The following is a 20,406-nucleotide window of genomic DNA, read 5'->3' on the forward strand; positions in this document are numbered from 1 at the left end:
GGGGAGGAGAAGAAAGAGAAGAAGAAGAAAGAGAAGAAGGAGGAGGAAGGAGGAAGGAGGGAGGAGGGAGGAGGGAGGAGGGGGGAGGAGGGAGGAGGGAGGAGGAGGAGGAGGAGGAGAAGGAGAAGGAGAAGGAGAAGGAGAAGGAGAAGAAGAAGGAGGAGAGGAAGGAGGAGAAGAAGAAGAACGACGACACAAGCGGCTGGGTGTCAAGAGGCCATCGATTGGAGCACGCCAGCAGAAGAGCAAACCAACAGACGCCGGCACTGGGCAGGCCATAAACCAGCAGAAAGATGCAGAGTCTGGCCAGGGGAGTCGGAGGAAAGACTGGGCCACAGCGTGGCCGGACTCCAGGGGAAAACCATCTCCCCCTGGCTCCTCCATCTTCTGATGGCTACTTCCACTCAATAAAACCTTCCATTCATTCTCCAAGCCCACCTGTGACCCAATTCTTCTGTATACCAAGGCAAGAACTCCAGGATAGAGAAAACTCTCTGTCCTTGTTAGGCAGGGGGTCTCAATGAGCTGATGGCTAAACTAAAAGAGCACCCTGTAACACACGCCCACTGGGGCTTCAGCACTGTATGCTCCACGTAGAGGTTTGAGCAGCAGGGCACCAAAGAAGCGAGCCACACCCCCACCGCGCACCCTTCAAGGGGGACAAGGGAACCTTTCCCATTTTACCAGGTTCAAGAGATCCTCCCGATCCTCCTGCCTCAGCTGGGATTATAGGTGCGTGCCACCATGCCTGGATAATTTTGTATTTTTAGTAGAGATGCGGTTTTGCCATGTTGGCCAGGCTGGTCTCGAACTTCTGACTTCTAGTGATCCACCCACCTCAGCCTCCCAAAGTGCTGGGATAACAGGCATGAGCCACCACGCCTGGCCCCTTGCAGTTCAAATTTGGATTAATCTGTTTTCTTGCAAAAATGAGAGTTGCTGAAGAGTCAAATTTGGAAAAAGGAAATATCAAATTCGTTGAAAAAAGGAATTTAAGAATATCTACTAATACACTGCAGTGATTCAACACAATAACACAATTTCCTTTCACTTAAGACACAACACAATTGCGAATGCTTAACAGAACATAACAATAAAATGGATCAGTACTTAGAAGAAAACTATTGAAGATGTTGGGCTGAAAACATACACTAGCCTCCACTTCCTACTCAAAGTCATAATAAAGTGAAGTTTTTTAAAATCATAATCTCATACAAATAAAAAGAATGAAAGAGAAGACAACAAAATTTTGGAAATTAAAAAGTAGATGAATAACTGATTTAATGTCCCTAAGAAAACCCAATCCTAGGCTGGGCACGGTGGTTCACACCTGTAATCACAGGCCAAGATAGGCAGATCACCTGAGGTCAGGAGTTCGAGACTACCCTGGCCAACATGGTGAAACTCCATCTCTACTAAAAACACCAAAATTAGCCAGGCGTGCTGGCAGGCGCCTGTAATCCCAGCTACTTGGGAGGCTGAAGCAGGAGGATCGCATGCACCTGGGAGGTGGAGGCTGTGGTGAGCCAAGACCGTGCCACTGCACTCCAGCCTGGGCAACAAGAGCAAAACTCCATCTCAAAAAAAAAAAGAAAACACCCAATCCTAAAATTAAAACCAATCCAATTTACATCATAGATCCCACAAAAATTCAGGAATTAAAAGCAAGTAAAAATAGAACAGGATTTTTACCACTCTGTTTAAAAAGCAGTTGCAACTCCAGATCCCCTAAACAATCTACACAGTGGGCTTCTGTACCACCCCAGCCCCAAGGAAAAACTGAAAGCTGAAGGTTTATTCTATGGAGAGGGCAAAACAGAAGGTCTCTGACTTGAGAGACCCCAGTATAGTTGCAGGCAAGTTTACCATACTTAACACAAGGAGATAAAGTGAATTTGAATAATCAATATTGAGACCCCTAGCCTATTCTGCTAACCAGAAACCTTACAACCAGGGATAATAGCCTCCAAACAAAGACCAGAAAAGCTTTTTTTTGGAGGGGAAGCAAATTGTACCATACCATGTATAAGACCCTGAAAAGATAATCACACCAGGAGTTCTTCAAGGAAATAACCTAGCTATATCATCCTTCAGCAAAGCCCACAGTTGATAAACCCTCCACACTCATGCATACAGAAATCCAATTAGCTTTTTAATTGCCCTACTTATAAATAAAAGCAGAAAGCAAAAGAGTTACCAGGCACTGGAAGGAAGCTTCTAACATGAGACGGGCACAGTGGCTCACGCCTGTAATCTCAGCACTTTGGGAGGCCAAGCCAGGCAGATAACCTGAGGTTAGGAGTTCAAGACCAGCCTGGTCAACATGGGGAGACCCCTTACTAAAAATTTCCCCTTACTAAAAATACAAAAAATTAGCCGGGTGTGGTGGCTCGTGCCTGTAGTCCCAGTTACTTGGGAGACTGAGACATGAGAATCACTTGAACTTGGGAGGCAGAGATTGCAGTGAGCCGAGATCACACCACTGCACGCCACCTTGGGTGACAAAGTGAGACTCCATCTCAAAAAACAAAAGAGATGGGAAAGGAGAAAAAAAAAATTAAGGACCAGTCAAGAAGCCTAACATCCAAGATACAGAAAATTCGGAAAGATAAAGTGTTTTATCAATAAATCAGGATATTTTCCTAGAACTGAAAATGCTCTTTTAGACTAAAAGAGAACCCACAACAGTGCATAAAACTAGACCCACACCAGAGGATGCCATTATGAATTTAGAAAAAGTTACAAAGGTAAGACCTTAAAATAATCCAGAAAAAAAAAAAGAAGTCCCATACAAAAGATCAGAAATAAAAAAAAAACAATAAAAAACTATCAGAGGCTGGGCAAGATGGTTCACGCATGTAATCCCGGCACTTTGGGAAGTTGAGGCAGGAGGATCACCTGAAGACAGGAGTTTGAGATCAGCCTGGCCAATATGGTAAAACCCTGTCTCTACTAAAAATACAAAAATTAGTGAGGTGTAGTGGCAGGAGCCTGTAATCCCCAGCGACTTGTGAGGCTGAGGCAGGAGAATAGCTTGACCCTGGGAGGCAGAGGTTGCAGTGAGCTGAGATCGCACCACTACCCTCCAGCCCGGGTGACAGAGCAAGACTCCATCTCAAAAAAAATTTTTTTTTAAACTTAAAAAAAAAAGAAACTCATTTAGACTTCTGAACAGCAAATGAACTTCGATCCCAGACAAATTAAAACTAAATTCTGTAGGAAAATTATTTCTACCCTAGAACTCTATACTCCTCTGACATAATGCCAATCAAGTATGAAGGTATGTTAAGATATATAAGGTCTTAAAATATTTACATTCCTTATTATTTCTACAGTTTTAGAAGATCTGCCTCACCAAAATAAAAAAGTAAACCAAGACATGAGATCAAAGAAACAGGAAATCCAACCCAAGAACTATGTAAGGGGAATCCCCTGGATGAAGGCTAAAAGAGATTCCAAATATGACAGCTATGGTGCAGGACTATATAATACCAACAATACAGACTGGAGCAGGTCAAAAAGTTCCAACACAGGCTTGTTCAAAAAGATCAAATGAGCCAGGCACGGTGCCTCATACCTGTGATGCCAGTGCTTTCAGAGACAAAGGAAGGACAGCTTGAGGCCAGGAGTTCAAGACCAGCCTAGTGTTTTGCTGAAAGTTTTACTTCCTGTTTGGGTTTGAGGATTTGCAAGCAAAAGAAACCACAATATTACACTTAAATGCAGTTCAAAGAAAAGTTTGATTAACATAGCAAGAGAGTATATTGGTGACTCACGCCTGTAATTCCAGCAATCCCAGCACTTTGGGAGGCTAAGGCGGGTGGATTGCTTGAGCTCAGAAATTCAAGACCAGCCTCGACAACATGGCGAAATCCCGTCAGTACTAAAACTACAAAAATTAGCCAGACATGGTGGTGCACGTCTATAGTCCCAGCTACTCCAGAGGCTGAGGCGGGAGAATCGCCTACACTCAGGAGGCAGAAGTTGCAGTGAGCAGTGAATGTGCCACTGCACTCCAGCCTGGGCGACAGAGTAAGACCCTGTCTCAAATTAAAAAAAAAAAGTATAATGGTTAACCTAGCAAAGACTAAAGTGAGAGAAAAGGAAAATACACACACACACAAACACACACACTCACCAAGTTGGGGAAAATACATTCAGATTAAGCAGTGCTGGGAAGTCCGACAACAGCCATCTGGAGTTCCAATTGAAATAAGTCCGGGCAATGTGTGTTTACTCCACTGGCGAGACTTCAGAGTGCAATTGGAGTGTCCCAGCTTATATTGCCAAGCCGCTAGCTGAAATTATCCGCTACGTGCAAATATGCAGCTCTAAAGGTTTAATTCATAATGCTTAATTTTTCACTTTGTGTGTCTTCGGAGGGTCTGAAACCTAGAGTATTGGCCAGATTCCCTAGGTTTGAGAAGTTCCACAGTACACTCCCTTTCTTTTTTGAAGTTCTTCAGAACTGGTGGGTGTTTAATCTCCACGTAGCCCACATGGGGTCATTTGTTGGTCAGAGGCCTAGCATTGCTTCTGAAGGCTGAACAAGAGTAATACAATTTTAAATTCCTTACACCTGGGCAACATAGCAAGCACTCATCTCTACAAAAAATTTTAAAACATTAGTCGGGCATGCTGGCATGCACTACACCTGTACTCCCAGCTAGGCAGGAGGATCACTTGAGCCCAGGAGTAGGAGGCTGCAGTGAGCTATGATCTGCCATACTCTAGCCTGGGCAACAGAGAGAGACCCAGTCTCTAAAAAGACACATACAAAAATAACAATCTTAAAAATTAAAAATAATTTTTTAATTATAAAAAAATTTAAATATGTTTGATGGTTAACTGGGGGCGTATTTGAGGATAAAAGACTTAATGAATACATATGAAATTAAACAAAACAATTACAGAGACAGCATAAAGTTATGCAGAAGAGGAAAAATTAAATTATATTCCAGGCCGGGTAGGGTGGCTCACACCTGTAATCCCAGCACTTTGGCATGCCAAGACAGGAGTTCGAGACAAGTCTGGCCAACATGGTGAAACCCTGTCTCTACTAAAAATACACAAAAATTAGCCAAGCATGCTGGCAGGCACCTGTAATCCCAGCTACTCAGGAGGCTGAGGCAGAAGAATCACTTGAATCTGGAAGGTGGAGGTTGCAGTGAACCAAGATTGCACCACTGCACTCCAGCCTGGGTGACAGAGCAAGACTCGGTCTCAAAAGAAAAAAAAAGAAAAATTATATTCCAGTACATGGCTCAACTGTCCACAGTGTTTACATAATATATATTGAAAAGTTGGCAGAATGGGGCCGGGTGCGGTGGCTCATGCCTGTAATTCCAGCACTTCGGGTGGCTGAGGCAGGCGAATCACTTGAGGCCAGGAGTTCGAGACCAACCTGGCCAACATGGGAAACTCCATCTCTACTAAAAACACAAAAATTAGACAGGCGTATGTGGTACATGCCTGTGATGCCAGCTACTCGGTAGGCTGAGGAAGGAGAATCACTTGAACCCAGGACACAGAGGTTGCAGTGAGCCAAAATCATGCCACAGCACTCCAGCCTGGGCAACAGAGCGAGACTTCACCTTAAAAAAAATACAAATAAATAAATAAATAAGTTGGCAGAATGAAAAGTATGTATGTGGTATTTGCAAAATAATTTTTTCTTCTTTGTAGACACAAGATGTCTACATGTTGTTGACATGTTGGCCATGTTGGTCTTGAACTCCTGGCCTCAAGTGATCCACCTGCCTCAGCCTCTGAAAGTGTTGGGATTACAGGTGTGAGCCAATGCACCCAGCCGTTTGTGGTGACAGAGGAGTGAAACCTTTTTCCTCCACGATGAGAATTCAATAATTGGCCAGGCACGGTGGCTCATGCCTGTAATCCCAGCACTTTGGGAGGCTGAGATGGGCAGATCACGAGGTCAGGAGTTTGAGACCATCCTGGCTAACACGGTGAAACCCCGTCTCTACTAAAAAATACAAAAAACTAGCCGGGCAAGGTGGCAGGCGCCTGTAGTCCCAGCTACTCGGGAGGCTGAGGCAGGAGAATGGCGTAAACCCGGGAGGCGGAGCTTGCAGCGAGCTGAGATCGTGCCACTGCACTCCAGCCTGGGCGACAGAGCGAGACTCCGTCTCAAAAAATAAAATAAAATAATAAAAAATAAAATGGATTATATATAGAAATGTTAGTAAACTGCTCTGTCTTTAAAACCTAAATATACTATATAATTGATATGGTTTGGTTTTGTGTCCCTACCCAAATCTCATGTCTTAGTGTTGGAGGAGGGGCCTGGTGGGAGGTAACTGGATCATAGGGATGGACTTCCCGCTTGCTGTTCTTGTGATAGTGATTGTGTTCTCATGAGATCTGGTGGTTTAAAACCGTGTAACACTTGCCCCTTTGTTCTCTCTCTCTCCTGTCACCATGTGAAGACCTACTTGCTTCCTCTTCCCCTTCTGCCATGATTATTAAGTTTCCTGAGGCCTCCCCAGCCATACCTCCTGTACAGCCTGTGGAATTGTGAGTCAATCAAAACTCTTCTCTTTATAAATTACCCAGTCTCAGGTATTTCTTCACAGCAGTGTGAGAACAGACTAATACAGTAATATAGATATATGATCCAGCATTCTTACAGTATACCATAGATAATAAGTAAGTCAAAACCATCTATACAAATGGAGACTTCTCATTCTAATGGCATCCTAATTAGCTAGTAGCTGGTAGCTGCTACTGTTATCATCCTTAGCGCTATTATCAAAATTGTTTCGAAAACATCCACATTAGAAATACTGCCACATTCAACCAATGTGATATACCAATGGCCCCTAAGGAAAACAAAAGACAAAAACATATATCCGGTTGTTATTTATAAAAGCAACAAGCAGCATAGGGCAGTGGAAAAACACAGACTGATGACTGGAGTCCTATAGCCCTGGAATCACACTGCAACTCCACAATTTAGTGAGAGACTTGATTTACTTCTCAGCCTCTCTAGAACCTTATTTGCCTCATTTACAAAATGGAGAGACCAACATGCTACAAGAGTTTTCTCAAGGATTAGAAATCAGAAAATAAAATACTAGTATGATGCCTGGCACAATGATCAACAAAAGCCATTTATTGTTATTATTTAACTCAGGCATTATCTACTTCATGTGGTTAAAAAAAAGAAAAAGAAAAAAAAAACCTTGATTTTTGCCGTTGGATCACCTAGACTGGAAATGCTGATCTGTCTAGTACTAGTTACGTGATTCCAGGTAAGCTATTTAATTGATTGATTGCAATCATTTTGATTGCAAATCATATAATCTGCATGGTGGATGATATGATTTCTCTTATCTGAAAATCAAATTATATATACAGAAATTCAGAGCACCACTTGGCATACAATCGATACTCAATAATCAATATCAGTTAAATAGATCTGTACCATCTCGTTATCCTTGGTAGCTAGAGGCCTGCTCCACAGACACAGGCTGAGTTATATCTATAAATTGTACATTTTTAACAATAAACTACAAAAAGAGCAGAAAACCAGCCAGGTGCAGTGGCTCACGCCTATAATCCCAGTAGTTTGGAAGGCTAGAGTAGGAGGATCGCTTGAGCCCAGGACTTCGAGACCAACCTGGGCAACACAGTGAGACCACATCTCAACAACAACAAAACTTAGCCAGGCATGGTGCACGTGCCTGTAGTCCCAGCTACTTAGGAGACTGAGATGGGAGGATTGCTTGAGTCCTCAAGTTCGAGGCTGCAGTGAACCACAATTGCCCCACTGCACTCCAGCCTGACAGTGATATCCTGTCTCTAAAAGAGTGGAAAATTGTCTTAACGTCATAAAATTCAAACAAAATAAGACACTTGGAATTCTTGGTAATCAAAATTAGTCTCACCAGAATGTATTGTTGACAAAGTGTGGCCTTAGAAAATCATAAAACCCAAAGCAAATATTTCATCCAAAAACAAAGAGGCCAGACTAGAAATATTTCCAACCCTAGAAAATCACTAAAGGTAAACAATTTATTCAGAGGTCTGATCTCATTCTGACCAGTTCCACAAGTCAATCATAAATCTTCTCTAACATCTTTAGGAAGAAAGCCTACATGTTGTCAAATAAAAACTGTTATTTTATGAATAAGAAAAAGAGACACAAAAGTACGATGATTTTGCCAAAATTATAAAAGTTTTGTAACCACCACTACCTTAAGTCCTACCTCTTTTGAGCCTGATTTACAGGGGCCTACACAGTTCTAGACATATTCTTTCAGAATGTAATTGCAAATCATAAGAACACTTGAATTCTTCTTCACAACTGAGCCAAAACATTTATTTCATTAAAGCTCATTTCATTCTCCCCTTTCTGTCTGGGAAGCTAAGAGATCTTTCAGATCACCAATGCTTTAAGCATGAGTTTATAGTACCCAAGCACAGGACAACCATGATTTCTCTAAACAAAGTCTAACAAGAGCAGTTAGTGGTTATCAGTATGATGTCAGGAAATGCCCACTGTGAAAGTAATATACAGATGCAATCAAACCTGGGACACAAGGCAGAGAAAGGGCTGTGTTTAAAAAAAAAAAAAAAAAAAAAAAAAAAAAAAAAAAAAAAGGTACAATTAAAAACGTTTAAAGAAGTCCCTTCAATGCTAATACAGTCAACTGCAAAAGTGACATTTCACATTTTTGAGACTTTGCAATGCTCCCCAATACCTAGAATGGGTTTCAACTTTGACCATTTAAACTAAGAGAGAATAACAGAAATAAGTGAAAACCATCAGAGAGAAAAAAAGAAAAAAACGCATAAAACTAAAAGCAAAAATCCTCCCTCTTCCTCTTTTTGAAATAAGTGAAATGCAAGCACAGTTGTCAGACCTGCCATTTAAAAAAAGAACAAATTCATTTAAGCTACCAGGGTTTCACACATACAATCATGCAAAGTGTTTACTGATTTTACTAACAAAAAAAGGTAAAGAGTGTTCTGAGTTGTCATAACACATAAATTACTCTTACTAGTTCAACCTATAAATACTCAAAAACAACAGGCATGCCATAAAAGCATATCCTTCACATGCGCTAGCCACTGAACACTACTGTTTACTCATACTTTAGGGAAAGAGTTACTAAAAGAAAAAAACTCTTCATCCTGAAATAACTCAGAAACTAAAAACCCTGGCATGGCTTTCTATCAGACTCCACGATAAAAGCAATAAATGAATTAAGAGAAGTGAGTGAAAAGTAACTTTAAATCTACCCCCAGAATCTAGTCATTTTTATAGCTCCATGTATGCCACCTACCTCCCAAACATGTTTATGTATACTAAATTATCAGTTTATTGTCTGTAGTAAAATATCAAAAAAAAAAACAAACTAAGAAACAAGATACACACTTTGAGTTAAATATCTCACTTCGTGAAATCCACCCTTATAGACTATACTATATGCTAATCTTGGAAAAAAAGCATTATTTTTCTAGTGAATTGTTAAAATTTCATTTTAAAAATTTAAATTTTAAATTTTAAAACTTCATTCTAGCCAGGCACGGTGGCTCACACCTGTAATTCCAACACTTTGGGAGGCTGAGGCCGGTGAACTGCTTAAGCCCAGGACTTCAAGACCACCCTGGGCAACATAGGGAGACCCCATCTCTACAAAAAATTTTAAAAATTAGCTTGGGGTGGTGACGTGTACCTGTGGTCCTAGCTACTCAAGAGGCTGAGGTAAGAGAATCACCTGAGCCCAGGAGGTAGAGGCCACAATGAGCAGTTTTTGGGCCACTGCACTGCAGACTCAGCCACAGAGCAAGACCTTATCTCCAAAAATAAAATAATAAAATTAAATTGGCCAGGTGCAGTGACTCACACCTGTAATCCCTTGGGAGGACAAGGTGGGCAGATCACTTGAGGTCCTGAGTTCAAGACCAGCCTGGCCAACATGGGAAAATCCCTTCTCTACTAAAAACACAAAAATTAGCCAGGCGTGGTGGTGCACACTTGTAATCCCAGCTACCTGGGAGGCTGAGGCAGGAGAATCACTTGAACCTAGAGTTCAAGACAAGCCTAGGTGGCATAGCGAGACTTCACGTCTATTAAAAAAAAATTGTTTTTAATTTTAAAAATCCAATAAATAGGTATTCTAAACTCTTCTGTGCACAGTAGTCACCTTTTAATACTTTCCCTAAAATCTTTACAAGGGAAAAATGCGGGACAGACTAAGGGAAATCACTCATACCCCACCACCCATGATGAAATTCTTGAAAATGTCAGGCCACGTGCAGTGGCTCATGCCTGTAATCCCAGCACTTTGGGAGGCTGAGGCAGGTGGATCACAAGGTCAAGAGTTCGAGACCAGCCTGAATAACATGGTGAAACCCTATCTCTACTAAAAATTAGCCGGGCACCAGTGGTACACACCTGTAATCCCAGCTACTCCGGAGGCTGAAGAAGAATCGCTTGAACCCAGGAGGCAGAGGTTGCAGTGAGCCGAGATCGCACCACTGCACTCCACCCTGGGCAACGTAGCAAGATTCCATCTCAAAAAAAAAAAAAAATTCTTGAAAATGTCATTGATTAGTCAGGAAAAAAACTGTTACTAAGAGGCATTATGCTAGGTGGTAGAGATTTAAAACAAACAGTTTTTGAAAATGCCCCCTCTTCAAAGAGATCATACACATGACAGTAGGGGTAATATAACGTCTTTTTGGAAAGGGCTATTATAAGGACTATAAAGGGCACTGAAATGGTATCTAACAAATTGGGAAGTGGGCTCAGGCCAGAGAAAATGTTGGCTTCTGAGCTAAAGAAATGGGGGTGGGGAGAAGAGCAGTCCAGCCAGAATAACAGGAACAGCATTTACAAAGGCAGAAAGACGTGGGAGCAAAGCAGGTTGAGAGAAATGCAAATAAAATCACCGAACACTGTGGGGGAGGGAAACTGGAGCAGGAAGGCACAGATGAGGCTGGAGTAGTAAGCAAACATCTCAGGGAGGCCTTCAATGCCTTGGAGTTTTGCAGACCACTTCCAGCCCATTCCAGTATCTACCTGAAACGTCCAAGTGAACTGCAGGAAGTGGGTGCACTGAAGGATTCCTGCCACTTCCTTTCCGTATTAAAAACCAAGATGCTCAAGTGGAACAGCAGTGGCAGCAATGCCAAGAACAAGCAGGGCAGGCTCCCGCATCCACACAGTAAAAACAGCCTCTGATTAAAATCCGGAAGCACAATTCGGCAAAATTCTTGTTTTGAAATTCTTGTTTTGAACAGGTAAATGTACTACACATATTTATAACTGTGGTATTGACAGAATTTTTTTTTTTTTTTTTTTTTTTTTTTTTTTGGAGACAGATTCTCACTCTGTTGCCCAGGCTGGGATCCAGTGGTATGATCTCAGGCTCACTGCAACATCTGTCTCCTCGGTTCAAGGGATTCTCTTGCCTCAGTCTCCTGAGTAGCTAGGATTACAGGCGAGTGCCACCACGCCTGGCTAATTGTTGTATTTTTAGTAGAGACGGGTTTCATCATGTTGGCCAGGCTGGTCTCAAACTCCTGATCTCAGATGATCTGCCCACCTCAGTCTCCCAAAGTGCTGGGATTACAGGCATGAGCCACTGCGCCTGGCTGACGGCAATTTTTTTTTCTTTATATTCCTAATTGTAGATGAACACAGACTGCAATTATACCACACATATACCCAAAAAAGTTTGCATACTCAATGCAATATCTTGCAATGCAAGAGTCTTTAACCATCATTAGCCAGAGGACTTAGAGCTAAGAGTTAAAAACAACCATTAAGGAGCACATCTATGTAACACGCTGGTTTCCAGTGCTAAGATTCTTGAGGACAGAGACTGCATCTTGTTTATTTCTAAACCCCTTCCTTTCTCCTCCTACCACGCCTAACACTTTGCTTTTATACACAGGAGGTATTCAATAAATGCTTATTTTATTATGCAATAATGCCATACATTTGTAAGACAGCTAAAAAAATTGGAATGCACAGTTTATACACTGGGCTTGGGAATTTCATGAGCAGAGATAATGACAGTGTTTATACAGGACTCTGGTTTATGAAAAGCTTTCATATACATTCTGTCATTCAAGTCTCACATTAACCCAATGGAAGAAGCATTCGTTACCCTCCAGTAAGCAGAGGAAACAGAAACTAAGAAACTAAGTCATCTGCCCAAGGTCACATAGCTAGTGACAGACCAAAGACTGTGAGTCTCAGGTTTCCTCACTCACAGGCCACTGTTCTCTCCCATGACAATTTTCAGTTAATTTAAAAAAAAAAAAAAAGGCTGTAATCCCACCACTTGGGAGGCCAAGGTGGACGGACTGCTTGAGCACAGGAGTTCAAGACCAGCCTGGGTAACATGGCAAAACCGTCTCTACAAAAAATACAAAAATTATCCAGGTATGGTGGCACACACCTAAAATCCCAGCTACTCAGGAAGCTGAGGTGGAAGGATCACTTGAGCCCAGGAGGTTGAGACTGCAGTGAGCTGAGATGGTACCACTGCATTCCAGCTTGGATGACAGAGTAAGACGCTGTCACACACACAAAAAAGAAAATTACTGAAAACATACTTGCTAAGCAATGTCCTAATGTGCTGGGAAATAAAACGGTGAACAAACCCTCAGTCCAGGAGGAGAAAACTTAGAATCCAGAAGGAGAAAAAAAGACCTCAAACAAGAAAATAATTTCAAGTATGAAAGGACAGTAAGGGGATCGACACTGAGGCTCCCTTATTGGGAATCTCTCAAAGACAGAACTGGTGTTGTATTGAATCCAAGGATTTTTCTTATTTACCTTATTTCAAACCATTTAAATTAATATACAGGCATCCACTTTGGAAGGTGCTTTCAAATCACCTAGGGATCTTATTAAAATGCATTATAATCCAATGATTAGAACCTGAAATCCTGCATTTCGAACATACTCCTAAGTGGTGCCAAAGATCCACACTTTAAGAATCTACAGCAGACTTCTCAAGGATTATAGTTATGTAGAGACACTGATCCCCTCAGTCCTAAGAGTACCTTCTGCCAAAAAAAATTGTTTTTAATTTTAAAAATCCAATAAATAGGTATTCTAAACTCTTCTGTGCACAGTAGTTACCTTTTAATACTTTCCCTAAAATCTTTACAAGGGAAAAATGCGGGACAGACTAAGGGGAATCACTCATACCCCACCACCCATGATGAAATTCTTGAAAATGTCAGGGGGCCAAGAACAGTTTTTCTTCTGCTACATAAAATGACAGTGGTATTTTTCTTCCTTAATGTTAAGTGATATTTAAAAAAAGGCAAAGACATCACTAACAAGTATAGTTATCCCTAGATGACACCTTACAAATACATCCCCACTTGAAAGAAAGCTAAAATCAATAGAGCTCACCAGGCGTGGTGGCTCATGCCTGTAATCCCAGCACTGTGGGAGCCTGAGGAGGGCAGACCACCCAAGGTCAGGTGCTCGAGACCAGCCTGGTCAACATGGTGAAACCCTGACTCTACTAAAAATACAAAAATTAGCCGGGCACACACCTGTAAATCTCTGCTGCTTGGGAGGCTGAAGCAGGAGAATCACTTGAACCCAGGAGGTGGAGGCTGCAGTGAGCCCAGATTGCGCCATTACACTCCAGACTGAGTGACAGAGCAAGATTCCGTCTCAAAAAAATAAAAATAAAAATAAAATAAAATCAATACAGCTCAACTAAAGCAAATTTTGGTTCCCAAATGTCTAACTGTTTAAAACTGTAGGTTTTTGGTATAGTTTGGTTCTAACTATAATTAGAAATATAATTTTTAAAAAATGTTGGTTCTTCAACCCAAATGTCCATCAATGATAGACTGGATTAAGAAAATGTGGCACATATACACCATGGAATACTATGCAGCCATAAAAAAAGGATGAGTTCATGTCCTTTGCAGGGACGTGGATGAAGCTGGAAACCATCATTCTCAGCAAACTATCACAAGGACAGAAAACCAAACACTGCATGTTCTCACTCATAGGTGGGAAGTGAACAATGAGAACACTTGGACACAGGGACTGGGAATATCACACACTGGGGCCTGTTGAGGGCTGGGAGAGGGACAGCATTAGGAGAAATACCTAATGTAAATGATGAGTTATAGGTGCAGCAAACCAACAAAGCACACGTATTCCTATGTATCAAATCTGCACATTGTGCACATGCACCCTAGAACTTGTATAATTTAAAAAAAAAAAAGTTGGTTCTTGATGGCTTGCTATTTTCCAAATGAAACACTGATGAGGATTAAAGGGCTGAAGAGTCTAAGCCACTGCAGCAGACCTCAAAATATTGCTCTGAATTGGTCTGCTGTCCACTGACTCAAAAGTACAATTCCTAAGAGTTGAAAATAAGACAACTGAGTATTTGGCAGGTACGGAGAAGGTTAATGACAATGGAACCAGGCATATGTGAGCAAAAACTATAACCACAGGGAGTTTCTAAACAAAGAGCTATTTCAGTAGTTAAATCTAACACTACAGAGCTCTAGCCAACAAATGGATTCCCTTAACAGCAGGAGGGTTATGCTGTTGCTCATCTCTTTGAAACATGATCCCAAACATCACAAAGTTGCCTTAAAATACCTTTCCCCCTATTGTTTCTATTGAATTACTCTTTATTTACAGAGGTTTACATTTCCACTAAGTTATACTGTTACCTATTTCTACAAAAGAAGATTTACATAAAAAATATTCCTCCTAATGCCCAATACTATAATACTATAACTACTAAACTATTATCATCAAATTTCAATTTGGGAACAACAAAAAGACTCAGGCAGACAGATACAAGGGTAGCAATAAAAGAAAATTTGACCAGGCATGGTAGCTCACGCCTATAATCCCAGCACTTTGGGAGTCTGAGGCGGGCAGATCGCTTGAGCCCAGGAGTTGGAGACCAGCCTGGGAAACATGGCAAAACTTTGTCTCTACCAAAAATACAAAAAAATTAGTCATTGGCGTGGTGGTGCGTGCCTGCAGTCCCAGTTACTTAGGGGGCTGAGGTGGGAAGATGGCTTTAGGCCAGGAAGTCAAGGATGCAGTGAACTGAGGCTGTGCCACTGCACTCCAGCCCTCCAGCCTAGGCAACAGAACAAGACTCTGTCCCAAAAAGGAAAATTCAACCTTTCCATTACAAATAGTAACAATAATGCTACTTGGCTATCAGACACTTAAGACTATGATAGGGTCTGGAGGCAGAGAACATAAGGCCAATTCACACTTCAGCTATGACAGGAAAATCCTCTCCATGGGACATAGCCAAGTAAATAACTTTGTAACTTTACTTCATCTCGCCATTTACACAGGGTATACCCGAAGTAACTAACGGAATCCTCTAGAGGATATTTAAACGCCCATGAATTCTGTTAACAGGGCTGTGAGCCCCTATGCTCAGGCCCGCTCCCACACTGTGGAGTGTACTTTCATTTTCAATAAATCCCGTCATGAGTTTCTTGCTTTGTCTGTGCATTTTGCCCAATTCTCTGTTCGAGACGCCAAGAACCTGGATACCCTCCACCCCGACATATTTTGGCAAGCCAGCCAGAAGGAGAGAGGTCAGCCCAAAGGGAATTATTATTCTCCTTTCTCCTTTTCCTTTCTGCTCCATACAGGGGAATCTCTCTCTCTTTTCCTTTCTGACTTGGGACCCTTGGTGGGCAGCACCTAAACAGAGACAACTACATGCTTCTGGCCATGGCCAGTGAAACTAAGAGGTTTCCATGCGGAGAAGCCTAACTGCCACCTTCCGGTTCGCTTAAGGAACCTGAGTCTTTTTCATTTTTCCTTTCTTTCTTTTTCAGTCTTTCAGCAGCTGTTTATAATTGCCATGCCCCGAAGGGGGAAGGACCTGTTTTGTCTTTTTTTTTAATCTTTTCCTCGCGTGGTCCCTGATTCCTACATTGGCACAGCTCAGAGAAAACTCCCATGCTTCAGACGACTTAAACCTTCTTTCTTATGCTAACTACTTCCCTTAACAAACTCAACTGGCTAAGGACAAAAAGGTCCACCTGACGTCCAGTTCTTCTCATTATACTTCATGGCTATTCTTAGCTCACATTAGGCTCTGGAGGTGAAAACCTGCATGTGGCACCTGGTGCCCACCTAAGGTCAGAGACATCTGACACACTAAGATCGGACCCCATAGGAGGACGCTCTGGGACATCCTGTGGACCTCAGCCTCCCCATAGAGGATGCTCTTGCAGAGGTTCTGAGGTCTAGAGGTTCTGAGCCCTCCTTAGAATTCTCTCGCAGTTGTAACGCTGCTTGGCCCCAAAACTGTTTGGAATCTGGAGCTTACTGTTTAATGGGAAAGGGGGATGGTGTTGCATGTATCCAGACTTTTGTGCTGCGGTTCTAAGCAGGGGGCCTAACGTGATGTTCTCCTTTGGTACTGTTTGGCCCCAGTGCTCTTCGGAGTCTGGGGAGGTTTCGCCTTTAATAATCAAACTGCCATGGAGACTGCTTTACCTGAAATTATGGTTCACAGCCTTCACTGGATTATCTATCGGAGCAAAGTAGAACTGGCAAGCTTGTATTGCTACCTCATGGCTAAGCTTCCAAGCAACTGGATCTTCGTTTGTGTGTATGTATACATGTCTAGATGTATTTATTCGTATGTACACTTATTGTTATATGTTGTGTCTACCAAAATTGGCTTATAAGAGTGCTCATAAATTAAGTCTAAGCAATTTTCAAGTTCATATGACTTAAAAGTAAAACTCCACTAAACAAACTAGCTTTAAAATTGTTGATGGAATAAAAATAGAAATGCCTTCAGAATTGTCAGCACACATTGTCTGAATTTTACGTTTGTCTTTGCTAGATATTTTTAAATGTCAGTGTTAATTTGAACTTGCCTCTCATTCTATTCAAAGTCTCACTGAGATAAATGCACATCTGACTGCTTCCTTTGGAAGGACTAATCAGAAACTCAAAAGAATGCAGCCGTTTGTCTCCCACCTACCTATGATCTGAAAGCCCCCAAGCCCCCTCCCCACCTCGAATTGTCCTGCCTTTCCAGAACGAACCAATGTTCATTTTACATGTGTTGGTTGATGTCTTGTGTCTCCCTTGTTAAAAGTAAAAATTAAATACAGCGAATGGTATAAATGTTTTAGGTAAACTTTTTGTGTAAATTAAAATTTTAAAAGTTATTTTTGATGCTCATTTAATATCTGGGTCACCTTCAACTAAGAAACTGGTTGTGATATGGGGAAATACGTTTCTAAAATTGTGGAATTGTTCTTATCTATAAATGCCCATATCTGATAGTTCAGGATTTTTTGCTTTTTAGGGTTTCACTAAAGTTTAGATAACTAACGATAAGAATTTTAGTTAACACATAATTCTGTATACAAAATGTGCCAGAAAGGATTATTAGTGGAAGAAATAATAATTTTGTATGATTCAGAAGTTATCTAAAAGTTAGTTCAAATTATAGATTTAAAAGGTTATTTATGAAACAATGTAGTAAGGAGTCATTAAGTAGGGGAGAAAGATGTGGGAAAAGTTTAAATAAAAAAATATTCTTTAAAACCTGATATAGAATTGAAGACATTAGGCTAATTAACATTTTCATAGTTAAAGCTCTTAGTCTTGATTAAAGTAAAATAAGAAGTACTGTAAAGAAATGTGGGCCAGGCACAGTGGCTCACACCTGTAATCCCAGCACTCTGGAGGCCAAGGTGGGTGACTCACCAGGTCAGGAGTTTGAGATCAACCTGGCCAACATGGTGAAACCCTGTCTCTACTAAAAATACAAAAATTAGTCGGGCACAGTGGCACGTGCCTGTAATCCCAGCTACTTGGGAGGCTGAGGCAGGAGAATTGCTTGAACCCAGGAGGCAGAGGTTGCAGTGAGCTGAGATTGCACCACTGCACTCCAGCCTGGGTGACAGAGCAATACTCCATCTCAGAAAAAAAAAAAAAGAATGCATCAGCAGTTTGGCAATTCTTTTTTTAATATAGTTAAGCTGAAGCTGGATTTACTGTGGAGCCAAATTTCACACACATGCTTGCATTGCTTCACACTGTTTACTGTTTTGCATGGATAGTGCTGGCACTGGAGTACTTACTGGTCATGTGCCTGACGTGGATTTCTTGATTGCATAGAATGTGTAAGAGTATTGGTAAACTAACGGATATTAAATTGTGTATCAGGAATAAAATATTCATTATGTGAGTTTTCTGGGGCCCTAGGTAACACTGTAGGAAAATTTAGGGTTGGTTTCCTGTTTGTTTGTTTTTGCTTCTAGTTTTCATTCATTTGCTGTTTATTCTCCTCTGGCTTTGCTTGTGTATGCAAATATTTAAAAAACCATGTTTTTTTAGTTCCTAGTGGAAGGCTTTTATTTGGTTCTGTGAATAGTTATTTTCTTTTTTTTTTTTTTTTTTTTTTGAGACGGAGTCTGGCTCTATCACCCAGGCAGGAGTGCAGTGGTGCAATTTCGGCTCACTGCAAGCCATTCTCCTGCCTCAGCCTCCCGAGTAGCTGGGACTACAGGCACCTGCCACCACACCCAGCTATTTTGTGTGTGTTTTTAGTAGAAACAGAGTTTCACTGTGTTCGCCAGGATGGTCTCGATCTCCTGACCTTGTGATCCGCCTGTCTTGGACTCCCAAAGTGCTGGGATTACAGACATGAGCCACCACGCCTGGCCAGTTATTTTGTTTCTGATGCATTTCTAGCAAGTCATCATTCGTTCCATTTATCTGGAATTCCTAAACTACCTTGATCAGGCAGTAGGAATTAATGGAGCACACCAGCTTTTTATCGTTAAACTAACTTTTTGGATTTTAGGCTTCCTGATACTTTAACTGTGTTGAGTATATTCTTGTAAATAGAATTTGAGTCATATTTATCTTTCTCTGCCTAACTTGCCCCCAAATTTGTAAACTATTTGTGAGTATTCTTAATTCATGGCAATGTGTTTGTCTGCATACAGTCAAGCAGGGTCGCTAGGACCACTCAGAGAACCCAGAAAACTGGCATGCTGGCAAAAGGGTAAGAATTTCTTACCAGTCAATCTCTGGCTTCTTTCTCTGTGCAAACTAGTTAAATATAAAGTAAAAGTCACTGTTTATCTCCTCTGTAAAGTTTTAAGTAAATTGCTTTAATAATAATAAGCTGGGTGCAGTGGCTCATTCCTATAATCCCAGCTCTTTGGGAGGCTGAGGCAGGCAGATCACCTGAGGTCAGGAGTATGAGACCAGCCTGGACAAGATGGTAAAACCCCATCTCTACTAAAAATACAAAAATCAGCCAGGCATGATGGGGCACGCCTGTAATCCCAGCTACTTAGGAGGCTGAGGCAGGAAATCGCATGAACCCAGGAGGCAGAGGTGCAGTGAGCAGAGTGTGAGACTATGTCAAAGGAAAAGGAGAGGAGGAAGAAGCAGAAGAGGAAGAGGAGCTTAAATCAAATATTTTGTCAGAAAAGTGAAAAGCGTAATGTCTTTTATTTAGTTCATGTGACTTGAGTAATTTTTGGAAAATAAGGATGGTTTTAAAGATTATTGGTAAAATATGTCTTCAAAATGTAAATATGTGGTCTAAATTATGTTCAAATATTAGGTTTGTTAGATGCTTTAGGGTCATAAGCTGCTTCATTGGTTTTTGAAAATTGTTTAACTTGCCTGTTTTCCAGCTAGGTAAGCCTGGGGACATGTGGAATTGGCCATACCACTAGCTATGACTATATATCAAACCTTACTGAACATAACTCACTTGGTCCTACATTAAAATTAAAATTGCTAAGAGTTGCCATTATAACATGCAATTAAGACTAGTAGAAACAGTTTTATAGCTGGGTGCAGTGGCTCACGCCTGCAATCCCAATACTGTGGGAGGCCGAGGCAGGCAGGTCGCCTGAGGTCAGGAGTTCCAGACCAGCCTGGCCAACATGTGGAAACCCCATCTCCACTAAAACTACAAAAATTAGCCTGGCGCGGTGGTGCGCACCTGTAGTCCTGGCTACTTGGGAGGCTGAGGAAGGAGAATCACTTGAACCCGGAAGGCAGAGGTTGCAGTGAGCCGAGATAGTGCCACTGCACTCCAGCCTGGGCAACAGAGCGAGACTCCATCTCAAAACAACAACAAAAAAAGAAACAGTCTTACATACGATGTATGTAAGAACAGTAGAATGTGGGGTTTTTTTTTGGTAAAAGGTTATAAAAGGTTTTCACTTCTTTAAAATTTCTGAGTCATCATTTTGGCAAAATAAATAATTTACAGGAATCTGGAATTCCAAAAGCAAACTTCAGTTTCAAAATTGTCTTCTTAATGCTGGCTTTGTGGATGGATCAGAGGGCCCCCAAAAACATCCCAAAAAAAGGTAAACAGGATTATCTGACATGTTTAGGTA

The 20,406-nt window shown here is 41.4% G+C and overlaps 1 protein-coding gene across 4 annotated transcripts in view; it reads right to left on the bottom strand.

The window, feature by feature from the left end:
* MOB1B (MOB kinase activator 1B) overlaps nt 1-20,406 on the bottom strand; it is an 83,565-nt gene that overhangs the window by 46,965 nt on the left and 16,194 nt on the right. Inside the window, exon 1 of one of the 4 annotated variants that reach the window (XM_030924885.1) lies at nt 4,139-4,157. The exons of the other annotated variants lie outside the window; for them this stretch is intronic. The gene's annotated coding sequence lies outside the window, so the exon portion shown is untranslated. Of the gene's footprint in view, nt 1-4,138; nt 4,158-20,406 lie in introns of those variants that run through there. 4 annotated transcript variants of the gene reach the window in all.

Source organism: Rhinopithecus roxellana, chromosome 2, assembly GCF_007565055.1.
Source record: "Rhinopithecus roxellana isolate Shanxi Qingling chromosome 2, ASM756505v1, whole genome shotgun sequence".
Taxonomy (NCBI): domain Eukaryota; kingdom Metazoa; phylum Chordata; class Mammalia; order Primates; family Cercopithecidae; genus Rhinopithecus; species Rhinopithecus roxellana.